The sequence below is a fragment of the Phalangium opilio genome, unplaced genomic scaffold, assembly GCF_054372755.1.
Source record: "Phalangium opilio isolate 3A_F unplaced genomic scaffold, DU_Popi_V2 ptg000360l_1, whole genome shotgun sequence".
Lineage (NCBI taxonomy): Eukaryota > Metazoa > Arthropoda > Arachnida > Opiliones > Phalangiidae > Phalangium > Phalangium opilio.
Genome location: NW_028324230.1, coordinates 2634657 through 2652166, shown reverse-complemented (window position 1 = coordinate 2652166; position 17510 = coordinate 2634657). Strand labels below are relative to the sequence as shown.

Below are 17510 nucleotides of genomic sequence, written 5' to 3'. Positions count from 1 at the left end.
TCATCTTTTTAAAACAATAACAAAAAGAAAATATGTTTGCTTTTTTCATATCTATAGGAATTTAAAAGTGGAAAAAAAGTGAAAAAGTCAACGGCACGCAGTGTTCCTAAGTGGTCTCCCTCCCAAGTACTGACTGCGCTCGACGCTGCTTAACTTCGGTGATCCGACGAGAACCGGTGTTTTCAGCGTGATATGGCCGTTGCCGAGAGTGCTAGATAATAATTCGAATTTAAATTAAGTGAGACAAATTGACCTTCATCTTTTTAAAACAATAACAAAAAGAAAATATGTTTGCTTTTTTCATATCTATTGGAATTTAAAAGAGGAAAAAAAAGTGAAAAAGCCAACGGCACGCAGTGTTCCTAAGTGGTCTCCCTCCCAAGTACTGACTGCGCTCGACGCTGCTTAACTTCGGTGATCCGACGAGAACCGGTGTTTTCAGCGTGATATGGCCGTTGCCGAGAGTGCTAGATAATAATTCGAATTTAAATTAAGTGAGACAAATTGACCATCTTTTTAAAACAATAACAAAAAGAAAATATGTTTGCTTTTTTCATATCTATAGGAATTTAAAAGAGGAAAAAAAAGTGAAAAACCCAACGGCACGCAGTGTTCCTAAGTGGTCTCCCTCCCAAGTACTGACTGCGCTCGACGCTGCTTAACTTCGGTGATCCGACGAGAACCGGTGTTTTCAGCGTGATATGGCCGTTGCCGAGAGTGCTAGATAATAATTCGAATTTAAATTAAGTGAGACAAATTGACCTTCATCTTTTTAAAACAATAACAAAAAGAAAATATGTTTGCTATTTTCATATCTATAGGAATTTAAAAGAGGAAAAAAAAGTGAAAAACCCAACGGCACGCAGTGTTCCTAAGTGGTCTCCCTCCCAAGTACTGACTGCGCTCGACGCTGCTTAACTTCGGTGATCCGACGAGAACCGGTGTTTTCAGCGTGATATGGCCGTTGCCGAGAGTGCTAGATAATAATTCGAATTTAAATTAAGTGAGACAAATTAACCATCATTAAAACAATAACAAAAAGAAAATATGTTTGCTTTTTTCATATCTATTGGAATTTAAAAGAGGAAAAAAAAGTGAAAAAGCCAACGGCACGCAGTGTTCCTAAGTGGTCTCCCTCCCAAGTACTGACTGCGCTCGACGCTGCTTCACTTCGGTGATCGGACGAGAACCGGTGTTTTCAGCGTGATATGGCCGTTGCCGAGAGTGCTAGATAATAATTCGAATTTAAATTAAGTGAGACAAATTGACCATCTTTTTAAAACAATAACAAAAAGAAAATATGTTTGCTTTTTTCATATCTATAGGAATTTAAAAGAGGAAAAAAAAGTGAAAAAGCAAACGGCACGCAGTGTTCCTAAGTGGTCTCCTCCCAGTACTGACTGCGCTCGACGCTGCTTAACTTCGGTGATCGCACGAGAACCGGTGTTTTCAGCGTGATATGGCCGTTGCCGAGAGTGCTATTTAATAATTCGAATTTAATTAACCTTCATCTTTTTAAAACAATAACAAAAAGAAAATATGTTGGCTTTTTTCATGTCTATTGGAATTTAAAAGAGGAAAAAAAAGTGAAAAAGCCAACGGCGCGCAGTGTTCCTAAGTGGTCTCCGTCCCAAGTACTGACTGCGCTCGACGCTGCTTAACTTCGGTTATCGGACGAGAACCGGTGTTTTCAGCGTGATATGGCCGTTGCCGAGAGTGCTATTTAATAATTCGAATTTAATTAACCTTCATCTTTATAAATCAATAAGAAAAAGAAGATATGTTTGCTTTTTTCATATCTCATGGAATTTAAAAGAGGAAATAAAAGTGAAAAAGCCAACGGCACGCAAAGTTTCCAAGTACTGACTGCGCTCGACGCTGCTTAACTTCGGTGATCCGACGAGAACCGGTGTTTTCAGCGTGATATGGCCGTTGCCGAGAGTGCTAGATAATAATTCGAATTTAAATTAAGTGAGACAAATTGACCATCTTTTTAAAACAATAACAAAAAGAAAATATGTTTGCTTTTTTCATATCTATAGGAATTTAAAAGAGGAAAAAAAAGTGAAAAAGCAAACGGCACGCAGTGTTCCTAAGTGGTCTCCTCCCAGTACTGACTGCGCTCGACGCTGCTTAACTTCGGTGATCGCACGAGAACCGGTGTTTTCAGCGTGATATGGCCGTTGCCGAGAGTGCTATTTAATAATTCGAATTTAATTAACCTTCATCTTTTTAAAACAATAACAAAAAGAAAATATGTTGGCTTTTTTCATGTCTATTGGAATTTAAAAGAGGAAAAAAAAGTGAAAAAGCCAACGGCGCGCAGTGTTCCTAAGTGGTCTCCCTCCCAAGTACTGACTGCGCTCGACGCTGCTTAACTTCGGTTATCGGACGAGAACCGGTGTTTTCAGCGTGATATGGCCGTTGCCGAGAGTGCTATTTAATAATTCGAATTTAATTAACCTTCATCTTTATAAATCAATAAGAAAAAGAAGATATGTTTGCTTTTTTCATATCTCATGGAATTTAAAAGAGGAAATAAAAGTGAAAAAGCCAACGGCACGCAAAGTTTCCAAGTACTGACTGCGCTCGACGCTGCTTAACTTCGGTGATCCGACGAGAACCGGTGTTTTCAGCGTGATATGGCCGTTGCCGAGAGTGCTAGATAATAATTCGAATTTAAATTAAGTGAGACAAATTGACCATCTTTTTAAAACAATAACAAAAAGAAAATATGTTTGCTTTTTTCATATCTATAGGAATTTAAAAGAGGAAAGAAAAGTGAAAAAGCAAACGGCACGCAGTGTTCCTAAGTGGTCTCCTCCCAGTACTGACTGCGCTCGACGCTGCTTAACTTCGGTGATCGCACGAGAACCGGTGTTTTCAGCGTGATATGGCCGTTGCCGAGAGTGCTATTTAATAATTCGAATTTAATTAACCTTCATCTTTTTAAAACAATAACAAAAAGAAAATATGTTGGCTTTTTTCATATCTATTGGAATTTAAAAGAGGAAAAAAAAGTGAAAAAGCCAACGGCGCGCAGTGTTCCTAAGTGGTCTCCCTCCCAAGTACTGACTGCGCTCGACGCTGCTTAACTTCGGTTATCGGACGAGAACCGGTGTTTTCAGCGTGATATGGCCGTTGCCGAGAGTGCTATTTAATAATTCGAATTTAATTAACCTTCATCTTTATAAATCAATAAGAAAAAGAAGATATGTTTGCTTTTTTCATATCTCATGGAATTTAAAAGAGGAAATAAAAGTGAAAAAGCCAACGGCACGCAAAGTTTCCAAGTACTGACTGCGCTCGACGCTGCTTAACTTCGGTGATCGGACGAGAACCGGTGTTTTCAGCGTGATATGGCCGTTGCCGAGAGTGCTATTTAATAATTCGAATTTAAATGAAGTGAGACAAATTAACCTTCATCTTTTTAAAACAATAACAAAAAGAAAATATGTTGGCTTTTTTCATATCTATTGGAATTTAAAAGAGGAAAAAAAAGTGAAAAAGCCAACGGCGCGCAGTGTTCCTAAGTGGTCTCCCTCCCAAGTACTGACTGCGCGCGACGCTGCTTAACTTCGGTGATCCGACGAGAACCGGTGTTTTCAGCGTGATATGGCCGTTGCCGAGAGTGCTAGATAATAATTCGAATTTAAATTAAGTGAGACAAATTGACCATCTTTTTAAAACAATAACAAAAAGAAAATATGTTTGCTTTTTTCATATCTATAGGAATTTAAAAGAGGAAAAAAAAGTGAAAAACCCAACGGCACGCAGTGTTCCTAAGTGGTCTCCCTCCCAAGTACTGACTGCGCTCGACGCTGCTTAACTTCGGTGATCCGACGAGAACCGGTGTTTTCAGCGTGATATGGCCGTTGCCGAGAGTGCTAGATAATAATTCGAATTTAAATTAAGTGAGACAAATTGACCTTCATCTTTTTAAAACAATAACAAAAAGAAAATATGTTTGCTTTTTTCATATCTATAGGAATTTAAAAGAGGAAAAAAAAGTGAAAAACCCAACGGCACGCAGTGTTCCTAAGTGGTCTCCCTCCCAAGTACTGACTGCGCTCGACTTTGCTTAACTTCGGTGATCCGACGAGAACCGGTGTTTTCAGCGTGATATGGCCGTTGCCGAGAGTGCTAGATAATAATTCGAATTTAAATTAAGTGAGACAAATTGACCATCTTTTTAAAACAATAACAAAAAGAAAATATGTTTGCTTTTTTCATATCTATAGGAATTTAAAAGAGGAAAAAAAAGTGAAAAAGCAAACGGCACGCAGTGTTCCTAAGTGGTCTCCTCCCAGTACTGACTGCGCTCGACGCTGCTTAACTTCGGTGATCGCACGAGAACCGGTGTTTTCAGCGTGATATGGCCGTTGCCGAGAGTGCTATTTAATAATTCGAATTTAATTAACCTTCATCTTTTTAAAACAATAACAAAAAGAAAATATGTTGGCTTTTTTCATATCTATTGGAATTTAAAAGAGGAAAAAAAAGTGAAAAAGCCAACGGCGCGCAGTGTTCCTAAGTGGTCTCCCTCCCAAGTACTGACTGCGCTCGACGCTGCTTAACTTCGGTTATCGGACGAGAACCGGTGTTTTCAGCGTGATATGGCCGTTGCCGAGAGTGCTATTTAATAATTCGAATTTAATTAACCTTCATCTTTATAAATCAATAAGAAAAAGAAGATATGTTTGCTTTTTTCATATCTCATGGATTTTAAAAGAGGAAATAAAAGTGAAAAAGCCAACGGCACGCAAAGTTTCCAAGTACTGACTGCGCTCGACGCTGCTTAACTTCGGTGATCGGACGAGAACCGGTGTTTTCAGCGTGATATGGCCGTTGCCGAGAGTGCTATTTAATAATTCGAATTTAAATGAAGTGAGACAAATTAACCTTCATCTTTTTAAAACAATAACAAAAAGAAAATATGTTGGCTTTTTTCATATCTATTGGAATTTAAAAGAGGAAAAAAAAGTGAAAAAGCCAACGGCGCGCAGTGTTCCTAAGTGGTCTCCCTCCCAAGTACTGACTGCGCTCGACGCTGCTTAACTTCGGTGATCCGACGAGAACCGGTGTTTTCAGCGTGATATGGCCGTTGCCGAGAGTGCTAGATAATAATTCGAATTTAAATTAAGTGAGACAAATTGACCATCTTTTTAAAACAATAACAAAAAGAAAATATGTTTGCTTTTTTCATATCTATAGGAATTTAAAAGAGGAAAAAAAAGTGAAAAACCCAACGGCACGCAGTGTTCCTAAGTGGTCTCCCTCCCAAGTACTGACTGCGCTCGACGCTGCTTAACTTCGGTGATCCGACGAGAACCGGTGTTTTCAGCGTGATATGGCCGTTGCCGAGAGTGCTAGATAATAATTCGAATTTAAATTAAGTGAGACAAATTAACCATCATTAAAACAATAACAAAAAGAAAATATGTTTGCTTTTTTCATATCTATTGGAATTTAAAAGAGGAAAAAAAAGTGAAAAAGCCAACGGCACGCAGTGTTCCTAAGTGGTCTCCCTCCCAAGTACTGACTGCGCTCGACGCTGCTTCACTTCGGTGATCGGACGAGAACCGGTGTTTTCAGCGTGATATGGCCGTTGCCGAGAGTGCTAGATAATAATTCGAATTTAAATTAAGTGAGACAAATTGACCATCTTTTTAAAACAATAACAAAAAGAAAATATGTTTGCTTTTTTCATATCTATAGGAATTTAAAAGAGGAAAAAAAAGTGAAAAAGCAAGCGGCACGCAGTGTTCCTAAGTGGTCTCCTCCCAGTACTGACTGCGCTCGACGCTGCTTAACTTCGGTGATCGCACGAGAACCGGTGTTTTCAGCGTGATATGGCCGTTGCCGAGAGTGCTATTTAATAATTCGAATTTAATTAACCTTCATCTTTTTAAAACAATAGCAAAAAGAAAATATGTTGGCTTTTTTCATATCTATTGGAATTTAAAAGAGGAAAAAAAAGTGAAAAAGCCAACGGCGCGCAGTGTTCCTAAGTGGTCTCCCTCCCAAGTACTGACTGCGCTCGACGCTGCTTAACTTCGGTTATCGGACGAGAACCGGTGTTTTCAGCGTGATATGGCCGTTGCCGAGAGTGCTATTTAATAATTCGAATTTAATTAACCCTCATCTTTATAAATCAATAAGAAAAAGAAGATATGTTTGCTTTTTTCATATCTCACGGAATTTAAAAGAGGAAATAAAAGTGAAAAAGCCAACGGAACGCAAAGTTTCCAAGTACTGACTGCGCTCGACGCTGCTTAACTTCGGTGATCGGACGAGAACCGGTGTTTTCAGCGTGATATGGCCGTTGCCGAGAGTGCTATTTAATAATTCGAATTTAATTAACCCTCATCTTTATAAATCAATAAGAAAAAGAAGATATGTTTGCTTTTTTCATATCTCATGGAATTTAAAAGAGGAAATAAAAGTGAAAAAGCCAACGGCACGCAAAGTTTCCAAGTACTGACTGCGCTCGACGCTGCTTAACTTCGGTGATCGGACGAGAACCGGTGTTTTCAGCGTGATATGGCCGTTGCCGAGAGTGCTAGATAGTAATTCGAATTTAAATTAAGTGAGACTAATTGACCTTCATCTTTTTAAAACAATAACAAAAAGAAAATATGTTTGCTTTTTTCATATCTATGAGAATTTAAAAGAGGAAAAAAAAGTGAAAAAGCCAACGGCACGCAGTGTTCCTAAGTGGTCTCCCTCCCAAGTACTGACTGCGCTCGACGCTGCTTAACTTCGGTGATCCGACGAGAACCGGTGTTTTCAGCGTGATATGGCCGTTGCCGAGAGTGCTATTTAATAATTCGAATTTAATTAACCTTCATCTTTATAAATCAATAAGAAAAAGAAGATATGTTTGCTTTTTTCATATCTCATGGAATTTAAAAGAGGAAATAAAAGTGAAAAAGCCAACGGCACGCAAAGTTTCCAAGTACTGACTGCGCTCGACGCTGCTTAACTTCGGTGATCGGACGAGAACCGGTGTTTTCAGCGTGATATGGCCGTTGCCGAGAGTGCTAGATAGTAATTCGAATTTAAATTAAGTGAGACTAATTGATATTCATCTTTTTAAAACAATAACAAAAAGAAAATATGTTTGCTTTTTTCATATCTATGAGAATTTAAAAGAGGAAAAAAAAGTGAAAAAGCCAACGGCACGCAGTGTTCCTAAGTGGTCTCCCTCCCAAGTACTGACTGCGCTCGACGCTGCTTAACTTCGGTGATCCGACGAGAACCGGTGTTTTCAGCGTGATATGGCCGTTGCCGAGAGTGCTATTTAATAATTCGAATTTAATTAACCTTCATCTTTATAAATCAATAAGAAAAAGAAGATATGTTTGCTTTTTTCATATCTCATGGAATTTAAAAGAAGAAATAAAAGTGAAAAAGCCAACGGCACGCAAAGTTTCCAAGTACTGACTGCGCTCGACGCTGCTTAACTTCGGTGATCGGACGAGAACCGGTGTTTTCAGCGTGATATGGCCGTTGCCGAGAGTGCTAGATAGTAATTCGAATTTAAATTAAGTGAGACTAATTGACCTTCATCTTTTTAAAACAATAACAAAAAGAAAATATGTTTGCTTTTTTCATATCTATGAGAATTTAAAAGAGGAAAAAAAAGTGAAAAAGCCAACGGCACGCAGTGTTCCTAAGTGGTCTCCCTCCCAAGTACTGACTGCGCTCGACGCTGCTTAACTTCGGTGATCCGACGAGAACCGGTGTTTTCAGCGTGATATGGCCGTTGCCGAGAGTGCTATTTAATAATTCGAATTTAATTAACCTTCATCTTTATAAATCAATAAGAAAAAGAAGATATGTTTGCTTTTTTCATATCTCATGGAATTTAAAAGAGGAAATAAAAGTGAAAAAGCCAACGGCACGCAAAGTTTCCAAGTACTGACTGCGCTCGACGCTGCTTAACTTCGGTGATCGGACGAGAACCGGTGTTTTCAGCGTGATATGGCCGTTGCCGAGAGTGCTAGATAGTAATTCGAATTTAAATTAAGTGAGACTAATTGATATTCATCTTTTTAAAACAATAACAAAAAGAAAATATGTTTGCTTTTTTCATATCTATGAGAATTTAAAAGAGGAAAAAAAAGTGAAAAAGCCAACGGCACGCAGTGTTCCTAAGTGGTCTCCCTCCCAAGTACTGACTGCGCTCGACGCTGCTTAACTTCGGTGATCCGACGAGAACCGGTGTTTTCAGCGTGATATGGCCGTTGCCGAGAGTGCTATTTAATAATTCGAATTTAATTAACCTTCATCTTTATAAATCAATAAGAAAAAGAAGATATGTTTGCTTTTTTCATATCTCATGGAATTTAAAAGAAGAAATAAAAGTGAAAAAGCCAACGGCACGCAAAGTTTCCAAGTACTGACTGCGCTCGACGCTGCTTAACTTCGGTTATCGGACGAGAACCGGTGTTTTCAGCGTGATATGGCCGTTGCCGAGAGTGCTAGATAATAATTCAAATTTAAATTAAGTGAGACAAATTGACCTTCATCTTTTTAAAACAATAACAAAAAGAAAATATGTTTGCTTTTTTCATATCTATAGGAATTTAAAAGAGGAAAAAAAAGTGAAAAAGCCAACGGCACGCAGTGTTCCTAAGTGGTCTCCCTCCCAAGTACTGACTGCGCTCGACCCTGCTTAACTTCGGTGATCCGACGAGAACCGGTGTTTTCAGCGTGATATGGCCGTTGCCGAGAGTGCTAGATAATAATTCGAATTTAAATTAAGTGAGACAAATTGACCTTCATCTTTTTAAAACAATAACAAAAAGAAAATATGTTTGCTTTTTTCATATCTATAGGAATTTAAAAGAGGAAAAAAAAAGTGAAAAAGCCAACGGCACGCAGTGTTCCTAAGTTGGCTCCCTCCCAATAACTGACTGCGCTCGACGCTGCTTAACTTCGGTGATCCGACGAGAACCGGTGTTTTCAGCGTGATATGGCCGTTGCCGAGAGTGCTAGATAATAATTCGAATTTAAATTAAGTGAGACAAATTGACCTTCATCTTTTTAAAACAATAACAAAAAGAAAATATGTTTGCTTTTTTCATATCTATTGGAATTTAAAAGAGGAAAAAAAGTGAAAAAGCCAACGGCACGCAGTGTTCCTAAGTGGTCTCCCTCCCAAGTACTGACTGCGCTCGACGCTGCTTAATTTCGGTGATCCGACGAGAACCGGTGTTTTCAGCGTGATATGGCCGTTGCCGAGAGTGCTAGATAATAATTCGAATTTAAATTAAGTGAGACAAATTGACCATCTTTTTAAAACAATAACAAAAAGAAAATATGTTTGCTTTTTTCATATCTATAGGAATTTAAAAGAGGAAAAAAAAGTGAAAAACCCAACGGCACGCAGCGTTCCTAAGTGGTCTCCCTCCCAAGTACTGACTGCGCTCGACGCTGCTTAACTTCGGTGATCCGACGAGAACCGGTGTTTTCAGCGTGATATGGCCGTTGCCGAGAGTGCTAGATAATAATTCGAATTTAAATTAAGTGAGACAAATTGACCTTCATCTTTTTAAAACAATAACAAAAAGAAAATATGTTTGCTTTTTTCATATCTATAGGAATTTAAAAGAGGAAAAAAAAGTGAAAACCCAACGGCACGCCGTGTTCCTAAGTGGTCTCCCTCCCAAGTACTGACTGCGCTCGACGCTGCTTAACTTCGGTGATCCGACGAGAACCGGTGTTTTCAGCGTGATATGGCCGTTGCCGAGAGTGCTAGATAATAATTCGAATTTAAATTAAGTGAGACAAATTAACCATCATTAAAAGAATAACAAAAAGAAAATATGTTTGCTTTTTTCATATCTATTGGAATTTAAAAGAGGAAAAAAAGTGAAAAAGCCAACGGCACGCAGTGTTCCTAAGTGGTCTCCCTCCCAAGCACTGACTGCGCTCGACGCTGCTTCACTTCGGTGATCGGACGAGAACCGGTGTTTTCAGCGTGATATGGCCGTTGCCGAGAGTGCTAGATAATAATTCGAATTTAAATTAAGTGAGACAAATTGACCATCTTTTTAAAACAATAACAAAAAGAAAATATGTTTGCTTTTTTCATATCTATAGGAATTTAAAAGAGGAAAAAAAAGTGAAAAAGCAAACGGCACGCAGTGTTCCTAAGTGGTCTCCTCCCAGTACTGACTGCGCTCGACGCTGCTTAACTTCAGTGATCGCACGAGAACCGGTGTTTTCAGCGTGATATGGCCGTTGCCGAGAGTGCTATTTAATAATTCGAATTTAATTAGCCTTCATCTTTTTAAAACAATAACAAAAAGAAAATATGTTGGCTTTTTTCATATCTATTGGAATTTAAAAGAGGAAAAAAAAGTGAAAAAGCCAACGGCGCGCAGTGTTCCTAAGTGGTCTCCCTCCCAAGTACTGACTGCGCTCGACGCTGCTTCACTTCGGTGATCGGACGAGAACCGGTGTTTTCAGCGTGATATGGCCGTTGCCGAGAGTGCTAGATAGTAATTCGAATTTAAATTAAGTGAGACTAATTGATATTCATCTTTTTAAAACAATAACAAAAAGAAAATATGTTTGCTTTTTTCATATCTATGAGAATTTAAAAGAGGAAAAAAAAGTGAAAAAGCCAACGGCACGCAGTGTTCCTAAGTGGTCTCCCTCCCAAGTACTGACTGCGCTCGACGCTGCTTAACTTCGGTGATCCGACGAGAACCGGTGTTTTCAGCGTGATATGGCCGTTGCCGAGAGTGCTATTTAATAATTCGAATTTAATTAACCTTCATCTTTATAAATCAATAAGAAAAAGAAGATATGTTTGCTTTTTTCAAATCTCATGGAATTTAAAAGAAGAAATAAAAGTGAAAAGGCCAACGGCACGCAAAGTTTCCAAGTACTGACTGCGCTCGACGCTGCTTAACTTCGGTGATCGGACGAGAACCGGTGTTTTCAGCGTGATATGGCCGTTGCCGAGAGTGCTAGATAATAATTCAAATTTAAATTAAGTGAGACAAATTGACCTTCATCTTTTTAAAACAATAACAAAAAGAAAATATGTTTGCTTTTTTCATATCTATAGGAATTTAAAAGAGGAAAAAAAAAGTGAAAAAGCCAACGGCACGCAGTGTTCCTAAGTGGTCTCCCTCCCAAGTACTGACTGCGCTCGACGCTGCTTAACTTCGGTGATCCGACGAGAACCGGTGTTTTCAGCGTGATATGGCCGTTGCCGAGAGTGCTAGATAATAATTCGAATTTAAATTAAGTGAGACAAATTGACCTTCATCTTTTTAAAACAATAACAAAAAGAAAATATGTTTGCTTTTTTCATATCTATTGGAATTTAAAAGAGGAAAAAAAGTGAAAAAGCCAACGGCACGCAGTGTTCCTAAGTGGTCTCCCTCCCAAGTACTGACTGCGCTCGACGCTGCTTAACTTCGGTGATAGGACGAGAACCGGTGTTTTCAGCGTGATATGGCCGTTGCCGAGAGTGCTAGATAATAATTCAAATTTAAATTAAGTGAGACAAATTGACCTTCATCTTTTTAAAACAATAACAAAAAGAAAATATGTTTGCTTTTTTCATATCTATAGGAATTTAAAAGAGGAAAAAAAAGTGAAAAAGCCAACGGCACGCAGTGTTCCTAAGTGGTCTCCCTCCCAAGTACTGACTGCGCTCGACCCTGCTTAACTTCGGTGATCCGACGAGAACCGGTGTTTTCAGCGTGATATGGCCGTTGCCGAGAGTGCTAGATAATAATTCGAATTTAAATTAAGTGAGACAAATTGACCTTCATCTTTTTAAAACAATAACAAAAAGAAAATATGTTTGCTTTTTTCATATCTATAGGAATTTAAAAGAGGAAAAAAAAAGTGAAAAAGCCAACGGCACGCAGTGTTCCTAAGTGGTCTCCCTCCCAAGTACTGACTGCGCTCGACGCTGCTTAACTTCGGTGATCCGACGAGAACCGGTGTTTTCAGCGTGATATGGCCGTTGCCGAGAGTGCTAGATAATAATTCGAATTTAAATTAAGTGAGACAAATTGACCTTCATCTTTTTAAAACAATAACAAAAAGAAAATATGTTTGCTTTTTTCATATCTATTGGAATTTAAAAGAGGAAAAAAAGTGAAAAAGCCAACGGCACGCAGTGTTCCTAAGTGGTCTCCCTCCCAAGTACTGACTGCGCTCGACGCTGCTTAACTTCGGTGATCCGACGAGAACCGGTGTTTTCAGCGTGATATGGCCGTTGCCGAGAGTGCTAGATAATAATTCGAATTTAAATTAAGTGAGACAAATTGACCATCTTTTTAAAACAATAACAAAAAGAAAATATGTTTGCTTTTTTCATATCTATAGGAATTTAAAAGAGGAAAAAAAAGTGAAAAACCCAACGGCACGCAGTGTTCCTAAGTGGTCTCCCTCCCAAGTACTGACTGCGCTCGACGCTGCTTAACTTCGGTGATCCGACGAGAACCGGTGTTTTCAGCGTGATATGGCCGTTGCCGAGAGTGCTAGATAGTAATTCGAATTTAAATTAAGTGAGACTAATTGACCTTCATCTTTTTAAAACAATAACAAAAAGAAAATATGTTTGCTTTTTTCATATCTATGAGAATTTAAAAGAGGAAAAAAAAGTGAAAAAGCCAACGGCACGCAGTGTTCCTAAGTGGTCTCCCTCCCAAGTACTGACTGCGCTCGACGCTGCTTAACTTCGGTGATCCGACGAGAACCGGTGTTTTCAGCGTGATATGGCCGTTGCCGAGAGTGCTATTTAATAATTCGAATTTAATTAACCTTCATCTTTATAAATCAATAAGAAAAAGAAGATATGTTTGCTTTTTTCATATCTCATGGAATTTAAAAGAAGAAATAAAAGTGAAAAAGCCAACGGCACGCAAAGTTTCCAAGTACTGACTGCGCTCGACGCTGCTTAACTTCGGTGATCGGACGAGAACCGGTGTTTTCAGCGTGATATGGCCGTTGCCGAGAGTGCTAGATAATAATTCAAATTTAAATTAAGTGAGACAAATTGACCTTCATCTTTTTAAAACAATAACAAAAAGAAAATATGTTTGCTTTTTTCATATCTATAGGAATTTAAAAGAGGAAAAAAAAGTGAAAAAGCCAACGGCACGCAGTGTTCCTAAGTGGTCTCCCTCCCAAGTACTGACTGCGCTCGACCCTGCTTAACTTCGGTGATCCGACGAGAACCGGTGTTTTCAGCGTGATATGGACGTTGCCGAGAGTGCTAGATAATAATTCGAATTTAAATTAAGTGAGACAAATTGACCTTCATCTTTTTAAAACAATAACAAAAAGAAAATATGTTTGCTTTTTTCATATCTATAGGAATTTAAAAGAGGAAAAAAAAAGTGAAAAAGCCAACGGCACGCAGTGTTCCTAAGTGGTCTCCCTCCCAAGTACTGACTGCGCTCGACGCTGCTTAACTTCGGTGATTCGACGAGAACCGGTGTTTTCAGCGTGATATGGCCGTTGCCGAGAGTGCTAGATAATAATTCGAATTTAAATTAAGTGAGACAAATTGACCATCTTTTTAAAACAATAACAAAAAGAAAATATGTTTGCTTTTTTCATATCTATAGGAATTTAAAAGAGGAAAAAAAAGTGAAAAAGCCAACGGCACGCAGTGTTCCTGAGTGGTCTCCCTCCCAAGTACTGACTGCGCTCGACGCTGCTTATCTTCGGTGATCCGACGAGAACCGGTGTTTTCAGCGTGATATGGCCGTTGCCGAGAGTGCTATTTAATAATTCGAATTTAAATTAAGTGAGACAAATTAACCTTCATCTTTTTAAAACCATAACAAAAAGAAAATATGTTGGCTTTTTTCATATCTATTGTAATTTAAAAGAGGAAAAAAAAGTGAAAAAGCCAACGGCGCGCAGTGTTCCTAAGTGGTCTCCCTCCCAAGTACTGACTGCGCTCGACGCTGCTTAACTTCGGTTATCGGACGAGAACCGGTGTTTTCAGCGTGATATGGCCGTTGCCGAGAGTGCTATTTAATAACTCGAATTTAATTAACCTTCATCTTTATAAATCAATAAGAAAAAGAAGATATGTTTGCTTTTTTCATATCTCATGGAATTTAAAAGAGGAAATAAAAGTGAAAAAGCCAACGGCACGCAAAGTTTCCAAGTACTGACTGCGCTCGACGCTGCTTAACTTCGGTGATCGGACGAGAACCGGTGTTTTCAGCGTGATATGGCCGTTGCCGAGAGTGCTAGATAGTAATTCGAATTTAAATTAAGTGAGACTAATTGACCTTCATCTTTTTAAAACAATAACAAAAAGAAAATATGTTTGCTTTTTTCATATCTATAGGAATTTAAAAGAGGAAAAAAAAGTGAAAAAGCCAACGGCACGCAGTGTTCCTAAGTGGTCTCCCTCCCAAGTACTGACTGCGCTCGACGCTGCTTAACTTCGGTGATCCGACGAGAACCGGTGTTTTCAGCGTGATATGGCCGTTGCCGACGGTGCTAGATAATAATTCGAATTTAAATTAAGTGAGACAAATTGACCTTCATCTTTTTAAAACAATAACAAAAAGAAAATATGTTTGCTTTTTTCATATCTATAGGAATTTAAAAGAGGAAAAAAAAGTGAAAAAGCCAACGGCACGCAGTGTTCCTAAGTGGTCTCCCTCCCAAGTACTGACTGCGCTCGACCCTGCTTAACTTCGGTGATCGGACGAGAACCGGTGTTTTCAGCGTGATATGGCCGTTGCCGAGAGTGCTAGATAATAATTCGAATTTAAATTAAGTGAGACAAATTGACCTTCATCTTTTTAAAACAATAACAAAAAGAAAATATGTTTGCTTTTTTCATATCTATAGGAATTTAAAAGAGGAAAAAAAAGTGAAAAAGCCAACGGCACGCAGTGTTCCTAAGTGGTCTCCCTCCCAAGTACTGACTGCGCTCGACGCTGCTTAACTTCGGTGATCCGACGAGAACCGGTGTTTTCAGCGTGATATGGCCGTTGCCGAGAGTGCTAGATAATAATTCGAATTTAAATTAAGTGAGACAAATTGACCATCTTTTTAAAACAATAACAAAAAGAAAATATGTTTGCTTTTTTCATATCTATAGGAATTTAAAAGAGGAAAAAAAAGTGAAAAAGCCAACGGCACGCAGTGTTCCTAAGTGGTCTCCCTCCCAAGTACTGACTGCGCTCGACGCTGCTTAACTTCGGTTATCGGACGAGAACCGGTGTTTTCAGCGTGATATGGCCGTTGCCGAGAGTGCTATTTAATAATTCGAATTTAATTAACCTTCATCTTTATAAATCAATAAGAAAAAGAAGATATGTTTGCTTTTTTCATATCTCATGGAATTTAAAAGAGGAAATAAAAGTGAAAAAGCCAACGGCACGCAAAGTTTCCAAGTACTGACTGCGCTCGACGCTGCTTAACTTCGGTGATCGGACGAGAACCGGTGTTTTCAGCGTGATATGGCCGTTGCCGAGAGTGCTAGATAGTAATTCGAATTTAAATTAAGTGAGACTAATTGACCTTCATCTTTTTAAAACAATAACAAAAAGAAAATATGTTTGCTTTTTTCATATCTATAGGAATTTAAAAGAGGAAAAAAAAGTGAAAAAGCCAACGGCACGCATTGTTCCTAAGTGGTCTCCCTCCCAAGTACTGACTGCGCTCGACGCTGCTTAACTTCGGTGATCCGACGAGAACCGGTGTTTTCAGCGTGATATGGCCGTTGCCGAGAGTGCTAGATAATAATTCGAATTTAAATTAAGTGAGACAAATTTACCTTCATCTTTTTAAAACAATAACAAAAAGAAAATATGTTTGCTTTTTTCATATCTATAAGAATTTAAAAGTGGAAAAAAAAGTGAAAAAGCCAACGGCACGCAGTGTTCCTAAGTGGTCTCCCTCCCAAGTACTGACTGCGCTCGACGCTGCTTAACTTCGGTGATCCGACGAGAACCGGTGTTTTCAGCGTGATATGGCCGTTGCCGAGAGTGCTATTTAATAATTCGAATTTAATTAACCTTCATCTTTATAAATCAATAAGAAAAAGAAGATATGTTTGCTTTTTTCATATCTCATGGAATTTAAAAGAAGAAATAAAAGTGAAAAAGCCAACGGCACGCAAAGTTTCCAAGTACTGACTGCGCTCGACGCTGCTTAACTTCGGTGATCGGACGAGAACCGGTGTTTTCAGCGTGATATGGCCGTTGCCGAGAGTGCTAGATAATAATTCGAATTTAAATTAAGTGAGACAAATTGACCTTCATCTTTTTAAAACAATAACAAAAAGAAAATATGTTTGCTTTTTTCATATCAATAGGAATTTAAAAGAGGAAAAAAAAGTGAAAAAGCCAACGGCACGCAGTGTTCCTAAGTGGTCTCCTTCCAGTACTGACTGCGCTCGACGCTGCTTAACTTCGGTGATCGCACGAGAACCGGTGTTTTCAGCGTGATATGGCCGTTGCCGAGAGTGCTATTTAATAATTCGAATTTAAATTAAGTGAGACAAATTAACCTTCATCTTTTTAAAACAATAACAAAAAGAAAATATGTTGGCTTTTTTCATATCTATTGGAATTTAAAAGAGGAAAAAAAAGTGAAAAAGCCAACGGCGCGCAGTGTTCCTAAGTGGTCTCCCTCCCAAGTACTGACTGCGCTCGACGCTGCTTAACTTCGGTTATCGGACGAGAACCGGTGTTTTCAGCGTGATATGGCCGTTGCCGAGAGTGCTATTTAATAATTCAAATTTAATTAACCTTCATCTTTATAAATCAATAAGAAAAAGAAGATATGTTTGCTTTTTTCATATCTCATGGAATTTAAAAGAGGAAATAAAAGTGAAAAAGCCAACGGCACGCAAAGTTTCCAAGTACTGACTGCGCTCGACGCTGCTTAACTTCGGTGATCGGACGAGAACCGGTGTTTTCAGCGTGATATGGCCGTTGCCGAGAGTGCTAGATAATAATTCGAATTTAAATTAAGTGAGACAAATTGACCTTCATCTTTTTAAAACAATAACAAAAAGAAAATATGTTTGCTTTTTTCATATCTATAGGAATTAAAAAGAGGAAAAAAAGTGAAAAAGCCAACGGCACGCAGTGTTCCTAAGTGGTCTCCCTCCCAAGTACTGACTGCGCTCGACGCTGCTTAACTTCGGTGATCCGACGAGAACCGGTGTTTTCAGCGTGATATGGCCGTTGCCGAGAGTGCTAGATAATAATTCGAATTTAAATTAAGTGAGACAAATTGACCTTCATCTTTTTAAAACAATAACAAAAACAAAATATGTTTGCTTTTTTCATATCTATAGGAATTTAAAAGAGGAAAAAAAGTGAAAAAGCCAACGGCACGCAGTGTTCCTAAGTGGTCTCCCTCCCAAGTACTGACTGCGCTCGACGCTGCTTAACTGCGGTGATCCGACGAGAACCGGTGTTTTCAGCGTGATATGGCCGTTGCCGAGAGTGCTAGATAATAATTCGAATTTAAATTAAGTGAGACAA

The 17510-nt window shown here is 38.8% G+C and overlaps 21 non-coding genes and 50 pseudogenes across 21 annotated transcripts; all 71 read right to left on the bottom strand.

Annotated features, from left to right (window-relative positions):
* Nucleotides 1-85: 85 nt before the first annotated feature.
* Nucleotides 86-204, bottom strand: LOC149598870 (5S ribosomal RNA). Its single transcript, XR_016377895.1, has one exon. It is a non-coding gene; the product is annotated as a 5S ribosomal RNA (ribosomal RNA).
* A 137-nt stretch (nt 205-341) lies between these two features.
* On the bottom strand, nt 342-460 carry LOC149598869 (5S ribosomal RNA). The gene has a single exon (XR_016378043.1). It is a non-coding gene; the product is annotated as a 5S ribosomal RNA (ribosomal RNA).
* A 134-nt stretch (nt 461-594) lies between these two features.
* On the bottom strand, nt 595-713 carry LOC149598868 (5S ribosomal RNA; annotated as a pseudogene).
* Nucleotides 714-850: 137 nt separating this feature from the next.
* On the bottom strand, nt 851-969 carry LOC149598867 (5S ribosomal RNA; annotated as a pseudogene).
* Nucleotides 970-1101: 132 nt separating this feature from the next.
* On the bottom strand, nt 1102-1220 carry LOC149598866 (5S ribosomal RNA). The gene has a single exon (XR_016379123.1). It is a non-coding gene; the product is annotated as a 5S ribosomal RNA (ribosomal RNA).
* Nucleotides 1221-1354: 134 nt separating this feature from the next.
* LOC149598865 (5S ribosomal RNA) lies at nt 1355-1471 on the bottom strand (annotated as a pseudogene).
* A 122-nt stretch (nt 1472-1593) lies between these two features.
* Nucleotides 1594-1712, bottom strand: LOC149598864 (5S ribosomal RNA; annotated as a pseudogene).
* Nucleotides 1713-1834: 122 nt separating this feature from the next.
* LOC149598863 (5S ribosomal RNA) lies at nt 1835-1937 on the bottom strand (annotated as a pseudogene).
* A 134-nt stretch (nt 1938-2071) lies between these two features.
* LOC149598862 (5S ribosomal RNA) lies at nt 2072-2188 on the bottom strand (annotated as a pseudogene).
* A 122-nt stretch (nt 2189-2310) lies between these two features.
* LOC149598861 (5S ribosomal RNA) lies at nt 2311-2429 on the bottom strand (annotated as a pseudogene).
* A 122-nt stretch (nt 2430-2551) lies between these two features.
* Nucleotides 2552-2654, bottom strand: LOC149598860 (5S ribosomal RNA; annotated as a pseudogene).
* A 134-nt stretch (nt 2655-2788) lies between these two features.
* LOC149598859 (5S ribosomal RNA) lies at nt 2789-2905 on the bottom strand (annotated as a pseudogene).
* A 122-nt stretch (nt 2906-3027) lies between these two features.
* On the bottom strand, nt 3028-3146 carry LOC149598858 (5S ribosomal RNA; annotated as a pseudogene).
* Nucleotides 3147-3268: 122 nt separating this feature from the next.
* On the bottom strand, nt 3269-3371 carry LOC149598857 (5S ribosomal RNA; annotated as a pseudogene).
* Nucleotides 3372-3508: 137 nt separating this feature from the next.
* Nucleotides 3509-3627, bottom strand: LOC149598856 (5S ribosomal RNA; annotated as a pseudogene).
* Nucleotides 3628-3761: 134 nt separating this feature from the next.
* Nucleotides 3762-3880, bottom strand: LOC149598855 (5S ribosomal RNA; annotated as a pseudogene).
* A 137-nt stretch (nt 3881-4017) lies between these two features.
* On the bottom strand, nt 4018-4136 carry LOC149598854 (5S ribosomal RNA; annotated as a pseudogene).
* A 134-nt stretch (nt 4137-4270) lies between these two features.
* LOC149598853 (5S ribosomal RNA) lies at nt 4271-4387 on the bottom strand (annotated as a pseudogene).
* A 122-nt stretch (nt 4388-4509) lies between these two features.
* On the bottom strand, nt 4510-4628 carry LOC149598852 (5S ribosomal RNA; annotated as a pseudogene).
* A 122-nt stretch (nt 4629-4750) lies between these two features.
* On the bottom strand, nt 4751-4853 carry LOC149598851 (5S ribosomal RNA; annotated as a pseudogene).
* A 137-nt stretch (nt 4854-4990) lies between these two features.
* LOC149598850 (5S ribosomal RNA) lies at nt 4991-5109 on the bottom strand (annotated as a pseudogene).
* A 134-nt stretch (nt 5110-5243) lies between these two features.
* On the bottom strand, nt 5244-5362 carry LOC149598849 (5S ribosomal RNA; annotated as a pseudogene).
* A 132-nt stretch (nt 5363-5494) lies between these two features.
* LOC149598848 (5S ribosomal RNA) lies at nt 5495-5613 on the bottom strand. The gene has a single exon (XR_016379122.1). It is a non-coding gene; the product is annotated as a 5S ribosomal RNA (ribosomal RNA).
* Nucleotides 5614-5747: 134 nt separating this feature from the next.
* On the bottom strand, nt 5748-5863 carry LOC149598847 (5S ribosomal RNA; annotated as a pseudogene).
* A 123-nt stretch (nt 5864-5986) lies between these two features.
* Nucleotides 5987-6105, bottom strand: LOC149598846 (5S ribosomal RNA; annotated as a pseudogene).
* A 122-nt stretch (nt 6106-6227) lies between these two features.
* On the bottom strand, nt 6228-6330 carry LOC149598845 (5S ribosomal RNA; annotated as a pseudogene).
* A 122-nt stretch (nt 6331-6452) lies between these two features.
* On the bottom strand, nt 6453-6555 carry LOC149598844 (5S ribosomal RNA; annotated as a pseudogene).
* Nucleotides 6556-6692: 137 nt separating this feature from the next.
* LOC149598843 (5S ribosomal RNA) lies at nt 6693-6811 on the bottom strand. Its single transcript, XR_016378042.1, has one exon. It is a non-coding gene; the product is annotated as a 5S ribosomal RNA (ribosomal RNA).
* A 122-nt stretch (nt 6812-6933) lies between these two features.
* LOC149598842 (5S ribosomal RNA) lies at nt 6934-7036 on the bottom strand (annotated as a pseudogene).
* Nucleotides 7037-7173: 137 nt separating this feature from the next.
* Nucleotides 7174-7292, bottom strand: LOC149598841 (5S ribosomal RNA). Its single transcript, XR_016378041.1, has one exon. It is a non-coding gene; the product is annotated as a 5S ribosomal RNA (ribosomal RNA).
* Nucleotides 7293-7414: 122 nt separating this feature from the next.
* Nucleotides 7415-7517, bottom strand: LOC149598840 (5S ribosomal RNA; annotated as a pseudogene).
* A 137-nt stretch (nt 7518-7654) lies between these two features.
* Nucleotides 7655-7773, bottom strand: LOC149598839 (5S ribosomal RNA). Its single transcript, XR_016378040.1, has one exon. It is a non-coding gene; the product is annotated as a 5S ribosomal RNA (ribosomal RNA).
* A 122-nt stretch (nt 7774-7895) lies between these two features.
* LOC149598838 (5S ribosomal RNA) lies at nt 7896-7998 on the bottom strand (annotated as a pseudogene).
* A 137-nt stretch (nt 7999-8135) lies between these two features.
* Nucleotides 8136-8254, bottom strand: LOC149598837 (5S ribosomal RNA). The gene has a single exon (XR_016378039.1). It is a non-coding gene; the product is annotated as a 5S ribosomal RNA (ribosomal RNA).
* Nucleotides 8255-8376: 122 nt separating this feature from the next.
* On the bottom strand, nt 8377-8479 carry LOC149598836 (5S ribosomal RNA; annotated as a pseudogene).
* A 137-nt stretch (nt 8480-8616) lies between these two features.
* On the bottom strand, nt 8617-8735 carry LOC149598835 (5S ribosomal RNA; annotated as a pseudogene).
* Nucleotides 8736-8873: 138 nt separating this feature from the next.
* On the bottom strand, nt 8874-8992 carry LOC149598834 (5S ribosomal RNA; annotated as a pseudogene).
* A 136-nt stretch (nt 8993-9128) lies between these two features.
* On the bottom strand, nt 9129-9247 carry LOC149598833 (5S ribosomal RNA; annotated as a pseudogene).
* A 134-nt stretch (nt 9248-9381) lies between these two features.
* Nucleotides 9382-9500, bottom strand: LOC149598832 (5S ribosomal RNA; annotated as a pseudogene).
* A 136-nt stretch (nt 9501-9636) lies between these two features.
* On the bottom strand, nt 9637-9755 carry LOC149598831 (5S ribosomal RNA; annotated as a pseudogene).
* Nucleotides 9756-9886: 131 nt separating this feature from the next.
* On the bottom strand, nt 9887-10005 carry LOC149598830 (5S ribosomal RNA; annotated as a pseudogene).
* A 134-nt stretch (nt 10006-10139) lies between these two features.
* LOC149598829 (5S ribosomal RNA) lies at nt 10140-10256 on the bottom strand (annotated as a pseudogene).
* A 122-nt stretch (nt 10257-10378) lies between these two features.
* LOC149598828 (5S ribosomal RNA) lies at nt 10379-10497 on the bottom strand. Its single transcript, XR_016378268.1, has one exon. It is a non-coding gene; the product is annotated as a 5S ribosomal RNA (ribosomal RNA).
* A 137-nt stretch (nt 10498-10634) lies between these two features.
* LOC149598827 (5S ribosomal RNA) lies at nt 10635-10753 on the bottom strand. Its single transcript, XR_016378037.1, has one exon. It is a non-coding gene; the product is annotated as a 5S ribosomal RNA (ribosomal RNA).
* A 122-nt stretch (nt 10754-10875) lies between these two features.
* LOC149598826 (5S ribosomal RNA) lies at nt 10876-10978 on the bottom strand (annotated as a pseudogene).
* Nucleotides 10979-11116: 138 nt separating this feature from the next.
* Nucleotides 11117-11235, bottom strand: LOC149598825 (5S ribosomal RNA). The gene has a single exon (XR_016378036.1). It is a non-coding gene; the product is annotated as a 5S ribosomal RNA (ribosomal RNA).
* Nucleotides 11236-11371: 136 nt separating this feature from the next.
* Nucleotides 11372-11490, bottom strand: LOC149598824 (5S ribosomal RNA; annotated as a pseudogene).
* A 137-nt stretch (nt 11491-11627) lies between these two features.
* LOC149598823 (5S ribosomal RNA) lies at nt 11628-11746 on the bottom strand (annotated as a pseudogene).
* A 138-nt stretch (nt 11747-11884) lies between these two features.
* On the bottom strand, nt 11885-12003 carry LOC149598822 (5S ribosomal RNA). Its single transcript, XR_016378035.1, has one exon. It is a non-coding gene; the product is annotated as a 5S ribosomal RNA (ribosomal RNA).
* Nucleotides 12004-12139: 136 nt separating this feature from the next.
* Nucleotides 12140-12258, bottom strand: LOC149598821 (5S ribosomal RNA). Its single transcript, XR_016378034.1, has one exon. It is a non-coding gene; the product is annotated as a 5S ribosomal RNA (ribosomal RNA).
* A 134-nt stretch (nt 12259-12392) lies between these two features.
* On the bottom strand, nt 12393-12511 carry LOC149598820 (5S ribosomal RNA; annotated as a pseudogene).
* Nucleotides 12512-12648: 137 nt separating this feature from the next.
* Nucleotides 12649-12767, bottom strand: LOC149598819 (5S ribosomal RNA). The gene has a single exon (XR_016378033.1). It is a non-coding gene; the product is annotated as a 5S ribosomal RNA (ribosomal RNA).
* Nucleotides 12768-12889: 122 nt separating this feature from the next.
* LOC149598818 (5S ribosomal RNA) lies at nt 12890-12992 on the bottom strand (annotated as a pseudogene).
* Nucleotides 12993-13129: 137 nt separating this feature from the next.
* On the bottom strand, nt 13130-13248 carry LOC149598817 (5S ribosomal RNA; annotated as a pseudogene).
* A 138-nt stretch (nt 13249-13386) lies between these two features.
* On the bottom strand, nt 13387-13505 carry LOC149598816 (5S ribosomal RNA; annotated as a pseudogene).
* Nucleotides 13506-13639: 134 nt separating this feature from the next.
* LOC149598815 (5S ribosomal RNA) lies at nt 13640-13758 on the bottom strand (annotated as a pseudogene).
* A 137-nt stretch (nt 13759-13895) lies between these two features.
* Nucleotides 13896-14014, bottom strand: LOC149598814 (5S ribosomal RNA; annotated as a pseudogene).
* A 122-nt stretch (nt 14015-14136) lies between these two features.
* Nucleotides 14137-14239, bottom strand: LOC149598813 (5S ribosomal RNA; annotated as a pseudogene).
* A 137-nt stretch (nt 14240-14376) lies between these two features.
* Nucleotides 14377-14495, bottom strand: LOC149598812 (5S ribosomal RNA). Its single transcript, XR_016378032.1, has one exon. It is a non-coding gene; the product is annotated as a 5S ribosomal RNA (ribosomal RNA).
* A 137-nt stretch (nt 14496-14632) lies between these two features.
* LOC149598811 (5S ribosomal RNA) lies at nt 14633-14751 on the bottom strand. Its single transcript, XR_016378230.1, has one exon. It is a non-coding gene; the product is annotated as a 5S ribosomal RNA (ribosomal RNA).
* Nucleotides 14752-14888: 137 nt separating this feature from the next.
* Nucleotides 14889-15007, bottom strand: LOC149598810 (5S ribosomal RNA). Its single transcript, XR_016378031.1, has one exon. It is a non-coding gene; the product is annotated as a 5S ribosomal RNA (ribosomal RNA).
* Nucleotides 15008-15141: 134 nt separating this feature from the next.
* LOC149598809 (5S ribosomal RNA) lies at nt 15142-15260 on the bottom strand. The gene has a single exon (XR_016378470.1). It is a non-coding gene; the product is annotated as a 5S ribosomal RNA (ribosomal RNA).
* Nucleotides 15261-15382: 122 nt separating this feature from the next.
* LOC149598808 (5S ribosomal RNA) lies at nt 15383-15485 on the bottom strand (annotated as a pseudogene).
* A 137-nt stretch (nt 15486-15622) lies between these two features.
* On the bottom strand, nt 15623-15741 carry LOC149598807 (5S ribosomal RNA; annotated as a pseudogene).
* A 137-nt stretch (nt 15742-15878) lies between these two features.
* On the bottom strand, nt 15879-15997 carry LOC149598806 (5S ribosomal RNA). The gene has a single exon (XR_016378030.1). It is a non-coding gene; the product is annotated as a 5S ribosomal RNA (ribosomal RNA).
* A 122-nt stretch (nt 15998-16119) lies between these two features.
* On the bottom strand, nt 16120-16222 carry LOC149598805 (5S ribosomal RNA; annotated as a pseudogene).
* Nucleotides 16223-16359: 137 nt separating this feature from the next.
* LOC149598804 (5S ribosomal RNA) lies at nt 16360-16476 on the bottom strand (annotated as a pseudogene).
* A 137-nt stretch (nt 16477-16613) lies between these two features.
* Nucleotides 16614-16732, bottom strand: LOC149598803 (5S ribosomal RNA; annotated as a pseudogene).
* Nucleotides 16733-16854: 122 nt separating this feature from the next.
* LOC149598802 (5S ribosomal RNA) lies at nt 16855-16957 on the bottom strand (annotated as a pseudogene).
* Nucleotides 16958-17093: 136 nt separating this feature from the next.
* LOC149598801 (5S ribosomal RNA) lies at nt 17094-17212 on the bottom strand. Its single transcript, XR_016378029.1, has one exon. It is a non-coding gene; the product is annotated as a 5S ribosomal RNA (ribosomal RNA).
* Nucleotides 17213-17348: 136 nt separating this feature from the next.
* On the bottom strand, nt 17349-17467 carry LOC149598800 (5S ribosomal RNA). The gene has a single exon (XR_016378451.1). It is a non-coding gene; the product is annotated as a 5S ribosomal RNA (ribosomal RNA).
* Nucleotides 17468-17510: the final 43 nt, after the last annotated feature.